This window comes from Macaca fascicularis, chromosome 2, assembly GCF_037993035.2.
Source record: "Macaca fascicularis isolate 582-1 chromosome 2, T2T-MFA8v1.1".
Classification (NCBI taxonomy): domain Eukaryota; kingdom Metazoa; phylum Chordata; class Mammalia; order Primates; family Cercopithecidae; genus Macaca; species Macaca fascicularis.
In genome coordinates, this window is record NC_088376.1 from 52,042,716 (window position 1) to 52,050,735 (window position 8,020).

The 8,020-nt window shown below is 40.6% G+C and overlaps 1 long non-coding RNA gene across 1 annotated transcript; it reads right to left on the reverse strand.

Moving 5' to 3' along the window:
* Nucleotides 1-802: 802 nt before the first annotated feature.
* Nucleotides 803-3,318, reverse strand: LOC135969645 (uncharacterized). The gene is made up of 3 exons (XR_010584981.2): nucleotides 3,044-3,318; nucleotides 2,580-2,742; nucleotides 803-965 (listed from the first exon to the last, which is right to left on the reverse strand). It is a non-coding gene; the product is annotated as an uncharacterized lncRNA (long non-coding RNA).
* Nucleotides 3,319-8,020: the final 4,702 nt, after the last annotated feature.

Here is an 8,020-nt window from a genome sequence, read left to right on the forward strand (position 1 = left end):
CTCATGCCTGTAATCCCAGCACTTTGGGAGGCCGAGGCGAGTGGATCACTTGAGGCCAGGAGTTCAAGACCAGCCTGGCCAACAAGGTGAAACCCTGTCTCTACTAAAAATACAAAAATTAGCCAGGTGTGGTGGTGCACACCTGTAGTCCCAGCTACTGGGGAGACTGAGGCAGGAGAATTGCTTGAACCAGGGAGGTGGGGGTTACAGTGAGGCAATATCATGCCACTGAACTCCAGCTTGGGCAACAGAGTGAGATTCTGTCTTAAAAAATTGCTAAACCAATCCTAGCAGCCACTTACCTCCAAACTTTTTTATTATATAAGACAAACAGCACTGATAATTCTCTCTTAGCTGGGTTTTCTGTTGCTTATAGAACACATCCTAACTGCTTAGTACTGCCAGATATGAGCTCAGAACTTGAGTCCCCCGGCTCGCCCCCCCCCACCTTTTTTTTTGTTCTGGAAAACTGAAAATTACATATTCTGTAATCTATCATCTTCCAATCCTAAGGCACAATATAATATATAGATTTGCATTTCAAAGATTGATTTAAATGCTTACACATGCTATGAGAATTTAATTTTTTTAAAGGTTTACAAATGTTGCAGTCTAGGGTAAAGTCTTGGGTTGCATACATTTGGTACATTTTATAACTGAGCAAGACTTTGCTCTTGCTCTCTTTGTCTCTCCTACCTACCCCCATTGCATTTGTTAAAACCTTATTACATCACTCACAAGACAATACAGACACCACTTCAGGGTCAATTTATGAAAACAAGAAGCAGCTCTCACACAAAACTTACTAAGAAAACTTTTATTTCAAACTACTTTTCCTGGCACATTGTCATGAAAGTCTTTAGCTGGTTCCTCCCAGACTCCTTTGTCCCTGGAGTTTTCCTTCTTTGGCAGCTTTACCTTGGTTTGTAAGCTTGTCAATATTCATATCATATCAAATATTTATGCTGTAGAAAAGGAAGTTTCAAAAATAGATAATATTATATAATAGCATGTAGTTCTAAGTTAAAATACTAAACCAAAATGATTGCATACATTTAAGGAATAAACACAAAATATATATTAGTCTTAGGAACATCCTTAAAATGATTACCATCACTTTTGCCACAAAAAGTTTACTTACTAAGTTAATAGCAACATCAATATCACCCTTCTGTGGGAACAGATGACCTATAAATCCAATCAAATTTGACTTTATATTCTTTGAAATGCAAAATCTACTTTCCCAAAGAAAGAGTGTTAGCAGTGGGGGATTTATTTCATGGACAGCACACCAAAGTCTCTTTTACTAAGAATGTGCATGAACACTGATAGGAATAAGGGTAATGATTATTAGAATTGTATCAATAATGATATTATTGACATTAATAGGATGTTGTAGGTAAAAATTATATTGGTGGCTAATCAGTTTTTGGTTTTGTTGACAAACGTAGTCCTGATATTGAGAGAAGATTCTGAGAAACTGTTCATGCAGACACTCCTTTCTCTGTTTCAGAGGCTCCGCTCCATCAGCCCTGCGAAGAGCCCCACAGAGAAAATATTCACATAACTTGAGAGCTGCATGGTATATTTTAAATTGTGTATGATATATATGTTCAATAGGTTTCCTAATTTTGAAAGTAATTTAAACTTTACAGAAACCTTGGAAGAAACAGATTATTAGTGAGATTTATTCTTTCTTAATACATATCTTATCATTTTCTTAATAAATCTCACTAATAATTTCACTACCTAGAGAGAGTCATCAGTAACATCTCACTAAATTTCTATTCAGTCTTCATATATATATTTCAGACACTATTTTGTAGACTGCTTTTTTTGCCACCCAATATGGTATTATAAGCATTTACTGATTAAAATTTTTAAGACATAATTTTTAAAGTTGGATATTTTAGATGATATGTTGCAATTTTTACACACATTACGTATATCATTTGCTTGTTTTCAGTTTTCCATTAGCATAAAATAATGTGGTGATACATATTTTTCTTCATTGTTGATAATTTTCTGAGATCAAATGCCAGGTGGAAATACTGAGTCAAAATATGGGGATCATGATTTAGGTTCCTGCAAGATCTGCAGAACCAATTTACTCATCCACCAAAGTATATGCAATGCACCCTATCTCACTGCACTGTTATTGATGCTATCATTAAAAATAGATAAATATTTGCCAAAATATACTCAAAAAGGTATTGTATTGTTGCTTAAATGTGATTTTGAAGTGATTTGATTATTGGCAAGTTTGGATATTTTTATAGGTTCAAAAGATATTTGTTTTTGATCTTCTATGAATTGTCTGTTTATACCTTATATGCATATCTTATGTGAATCTGGAAATTACATTTAACTCTGGAGTATCTTTTATCAGATCATGAAAAGTTATCTGAGTTTTACAAAGAAAATAAAACTAGAGTATCTTGGTCATCTCCAAATAGTAATCTTTGAATGAATGAGTGGCACATCACATTATGTGACTGTACAATGCATTTATAATATCCTTATAGAAATACTACATTTGTTAAATATCACTTCTAATTAATTTAGCCAATGGATCTTACCTTTTCTTTCAAGTACAGTGTAAGTGCTTTCCATTCCAGCACCAATGTGCTCAAAAACATGGCAATGAAATAACCAGGTTCCAGCATCTCTTGGATACATTTTTACAGTTCGATAGACCCCAGGAGGAAGGTCATAAACATCAGATCGATACACTCCCCAATCCTTAACAAGGAGATTAAACACCATTACATGGCTTCTAAAAGATGTCACTTTACCACTTGCTATAATTCCCAAATTCTGATATACCTAATTAGGTAACAATTAGAAAGCATTAGGTGCTGGGCTGGGCACGGTGGCTTATGTCTGTAATCCATCACTTGGGAAGCTGGGGCGGCAGGGGAGGATGATTTGAGCTCAGGAGTTCAAGACCAGCCTGAGCAACATAGCAAGCTCCTCATCTCTAAAAATATATATATTTTTAAAAATTAGCCAGGCGGTGGTGCGTGCCCATAGTCCCAGCTACCTGGGAAGCTGAGGTGGAAGGATTGCTTGAGCCCAGTTCAAGGCTGCAGTAAACTATGATCACGCCACTGCACTCCAGTATTCCAGCTTGGGTGACAGAGCAAGATGCCATCTGAAAAGGAAAAAGAAAGGGAAGGAGAGGAGAAGGGAGTGGAGGGCAAGAGAAGGGAGTGGAAGCCAAGAGAAGGGAGGAGAGGGGAGGAGAGGGGAGGGAGAAAGAAAGGGAAGAGAAAAGGGAAAGCAAAGGAAAGGAAGGGAAGAGAAGGGAAAGGAAGGGAAGGGAAGGGAAGAGAAGGCAAGGCGAGGCGAGGCAGGGCGGGGCGGGGCGGGGCAGGGCAGGGCAGGGATTAAGCTATTAAAGCTATTTTGTTCTCTTCTCTGAGTACACTTGAGGCTTTGGAGAAGTAAGTCCCAGAACATTCCAGTGTTAGGTAGAACGCAAAGAAAATGTTTCACTCTACAAGGGTACCTGTAGTTAGTACTGGTGTCAGAAACTTGCCAATGTCTCACACCACTGAGCACTCTAGATTTCAGAGAACTTCTAGTCTCAAATCCCAAAGGTTCTAACGGACATATTTCTAACTCAAGATGTTATGTTGATGTGACATAACATGTTGATGTGAAAGATTGTCATTTCTTGAGATGCAGCTAATCAGAAAAACTCATTGTTACAGGAAAGAGAAGGGGAAAGGGAGGAGAAGGGAGGAGGAGCTCCCTTGGCATCTGCAACCAAGTCTGCCTTCTGGAGATTGGAGCTGAGGGCTGAGGGCACTTTTTAGCTAATTTCTCTCCTAAGCAAAGAACGCAATATTTAGGAAACTATCTCTGTAGGCTGCTTAGAGTTTTAGAGATGAAGTCCTAGGCCCTAGTCCAGATGGATTGAAAGAGACTAAAAGGAAGGTGAATTGCTCTACAAAATAAAATGAGAAGTATTTGGAGGATGGTGGTAGGGGTGGGTTGGGGAACTGCAGCTTAAGAGTTCTGAATAATTTGAGGAGAGAAGGGATGCCAGAGAGTCTAGAGAGGAAAAATGTGGAGAAACAAGTCCTGAGGGTAAGCATAAAAGGCAAATGAGCTAGAGGCTCTCAGTGATGGTGGTGAAAGGGTAATTGGGGGTGGGGCATCTAATGTCACATGGTAAGTGCTTTCATTATGTAGCACTGAAAAAAAAACTTCATTTATCCCTACTCTTTCACTAAAAGTCTGTGACTCACGATGACCTTGATTTTGTGGTTGGTTAAGAGTACCAAAGGAAATGGGATTGCTGCATGTTTGGAATTGCACACAGATATGAAAAAATACCAGCCACAGGAGTTGAGAGGCAAGGGAGATGAGCAGAAGCAGGAAGTTAGAGTTGGGGTGAATAGAAGACATTTAAGCTCTCAAGACTCCCTGCAGATATCGGAAGGCTTAATTTTGCAACTAAAGTGAAAATAATACAGATGACCTAGGATACACTTTTTGAATATCAGAAAAATGTAGAGAACAGTATGAAAAAAAAAATCTAACTACAAATTGGCAATGTCCAAAGCACCAGTAAATGTGGAAAATATACCTAGAGCCCTGGCACCCAAGCAGACTGTAGCTTTAGGGAACAAGCTGTGACTGGCTGGCTTGTCCCAGAACTCAGTTAGTAACCACAGAGGGCTGCTTCACTGCCCTGGGAGTTTCAGGGAATAGGGCCCAGTGTCTGCATAGATGCTGGTGTGATAGCATTCTGCCTCAAGGTGGGAGGCTAGATATATCCTGCAATGGGTTTAGAGTGAGTGGTTAAAGTTGAGAGCCAGTGATACTAGGCTCTGTGATATAAATAGGATTATACTTAAGGGAGGCGGTTTTGTGAAGCACTAAAGAGTTCAGACTCTAGAGTGAGAGCCAGGGTTTAAATCCAACTTCTATCACTTCCTGCTTGTAGGAAAGTTCCCTATTTTGTTAATGCTTCATATAATTTCCCTGCAATTGTCCCTGAAAAACAATTCTGATTTCCTTTCAGCTCCATGCAACACTTAGCATGGTTCTAGGCATGTTAGAGGCATTTGCTGGACTGAACTATTATATTTGACAAAATCAGATAATCTGTAAAACATGATGACCAGATTTTAAATATCTCTTTTGGCCCAATTTTTTTTTTTTTTTTGACAGAGTCTCACTCTATTGGCCAGGCTAGAGTGCAGCAGCGTGATCTTGGCTCACTGCAACCTCCACCTCCTAGGTTCAAGTGATTCTTCTGCCTCAGCCTCCCAAGTAGCTGGGACTACAGGCACCTGCCACCACACCTGACTAATTTTTTGTATTTTTAGTAGAGATGGGGTTTCACCGTGTTAGCCAGGATGGTCTCGATATCCTGACCTTGTGATCTGCCCACCTTGGCCTCCCAAAGTGCTGGGATTACAGGCGTGAGCCACCACACCCAGCCCTCTTTTGGCCCAATTTTAAAAGTCTTTAATATAAACACTTATGAAATGAGTAATCCTAATATGTAGGCTTTTGCTTTAAAAAAAATGGGGAGTGTAGATGAAAGTGTAGTGAGTTTACGGTGATTAGATTTGGGTAATAGAGTTTCGTTACATTATTCTGTTTATTATATAAAATTCTCCGTAATAAAGAGTTTTTATGCCAAAAATAAATTTAAAAGGAATAAATTTGTTCATTAAATGGTGGGAAATAAAGCAGCACACCAATAAGGCTTTGTGCAAACCAAAAGGTGCTTGCTTATCTAAGTTATTTGTACGATAGACACTGCATTAAAGAAGCTATTAACATAATACATCTGGAATTCAGGAAAGCTTTATCTGAAACTTTTATCTGTGTGGAAAAGGTGAACTGTACTAATGCCTAGTGGTTGGATTAAATGTCTAAGGTGTGAAACACAGAAAATATAATTGATCCTAAATTATACATTAATGTTTACATAAGGAATTAGGATGAAGAAATAAAAAGCTCTTTAAGTAAACATTAATGAATGATACAAACTTGGAAACTGAAAGAGGAAGGATAAAATTTAAAATACTTATCATAAAGAAATGATGAGTCAAAAGTGGTCATGATAACAATTGTAAAGAAGTGTGGGGGAGGGGCCAAGATGACCTATTAGAAGCAGCTGTGGTCTGCAGCACTCGCGGAGAGGAATGAAAGAAGCAAGTGAATTCAGCAACTTCTACTGAAATATCCAGGTTCTTGCATTGGGACTGACTAGGCAAACCACTCGGATCCATGGAGAATGAACAAAAGCAGGGTGTGGTGACAGCCCATGTGGGAGTGGCATGGAGCCAAAGGAACTCCCAACCCCAGCTAAAGAAAGTGGTGAGTGGTTGTGTGACACCACCCAGGAAACCATGCTTCTCCCATGGATCTTTGCAACCTGAGGATTAAGAGATCCCCTCATGAGCCCATGCCATCAGGGCCTTGGTCCCATACACAAAACTGTATGGACTCAGCAGAGCAGCCATGGAGTCACACACGGAGACGCAGAAGTTTTATATACTCCGGCCCCAGGAATCCTGGCAAGTCAGGAGATCCATCCATACATTCCCCTAGAAAGGGGGCTGAATCCAAGGAGCCAAGCAGCATTGTTCTGCAAGCCCCAATTCCATGGCACCTCACAAGTTAAGACCCACTGGCTTGGAATTCCAGGCAGCCAATGGAAACAGGTTGGAAACTGCCTGGGACAGCACAGAATTCCTAGGGGGAAGGACAACCACCATCTCTGTGGTTCAATCAACTCAGCTGTTTCAGCCTGCCAACTCTGGAAAGCCCAGGCAGTCCGGATGAGGAGGGATCCCCTACAACACAGCACCGTCACTCTGCCAGATCATACATGGCCAAACTACTTCTTTAAGTGGAACCCTGATCCATTCCTCCTACTGGGCAAGGCCTCCCTGCAGGGGTTTCAGCAACTCTAGCCAGGGTTATACAGACGGAACTCTGACCTCTCCCTGAGACAGAACTCCCAGGGAAATGGGCAGCTGCCATCTCTGCAGTTCAGTTGACTCAGCCATTCCACCCTGCTGGCTCTGAAGAGTCCAGGAAGGGTCCCCAGCAATGCAGCACTCCTGCCCTACCAAAAAGCACCCAGACTGCTGCTTTAAGCAAGTCCCTGAACCTGTTCCTCCTGACTGGGCAAGACCTCCCAACAGGGGTCTCCAGACACCTCCTACAAGAGCATTCGGGCCAGCAACAGGTTAGTACCCCTCTGGGATGGAGCTTCCAGAGGAAGTATCAGGCTGCCATCTTTGCTGTTTTGCAGTCTTCACTGTTGATACTTCCAGGTATAGGAAAAACCAAGGCAACTAAGATCTGGAGCAGACCCCCAGCAAACCACAGCAGCCCTATGGAAAAGTGGCCTGACTGTTAAAAATAAACAAAGAGAAAACAACAATGACATGAGACCCCTTAAAAGCCTCATTCAAGGGTCAGCAACCTCAAAGATCAGAGGTAAATAAGCCCACAAAGATGAGAAAAAATCAACGTGCAAATGCTGAACACTCAAAAAGCCAGAGTGCCTCTTCTACTTAGCTGAAGCTGAGATGGCTGAATTGACAAAAGTAGGCTTCAGAAGGTGAGTAATAACAAACTTCACTGAGCTAAAGGTCCATGTTGTAACCCAATGCAAAGAAACTAAGAATCATGATAAAACAATACTGGAGCTGATAACCAGAATAGCCAGTTTAGAGAGGTACATAACTGAACTGATGGAGCTGAAAAACAACACGAGAACTTCACAATGCAATCACAAGTAACAATAGTACAATAGACTAGATGGAGGAAAGAATCTCAGAGCTTGAAGACTATCTTTCTGAAATAAGACAGGCAGACAAGAAGAGAGAAAAAAGAATAAAAAGGAATGAATAAAACTTTTGAGAAATATGGGATTATATAAAAAGACTGGACCTATGACTGATTAGGGTACCTGAAAGAGATGGGGAGAATGGAACCAAATTGGAAAACATTCTTCAGGATATCATCCAGGAGAACTTCC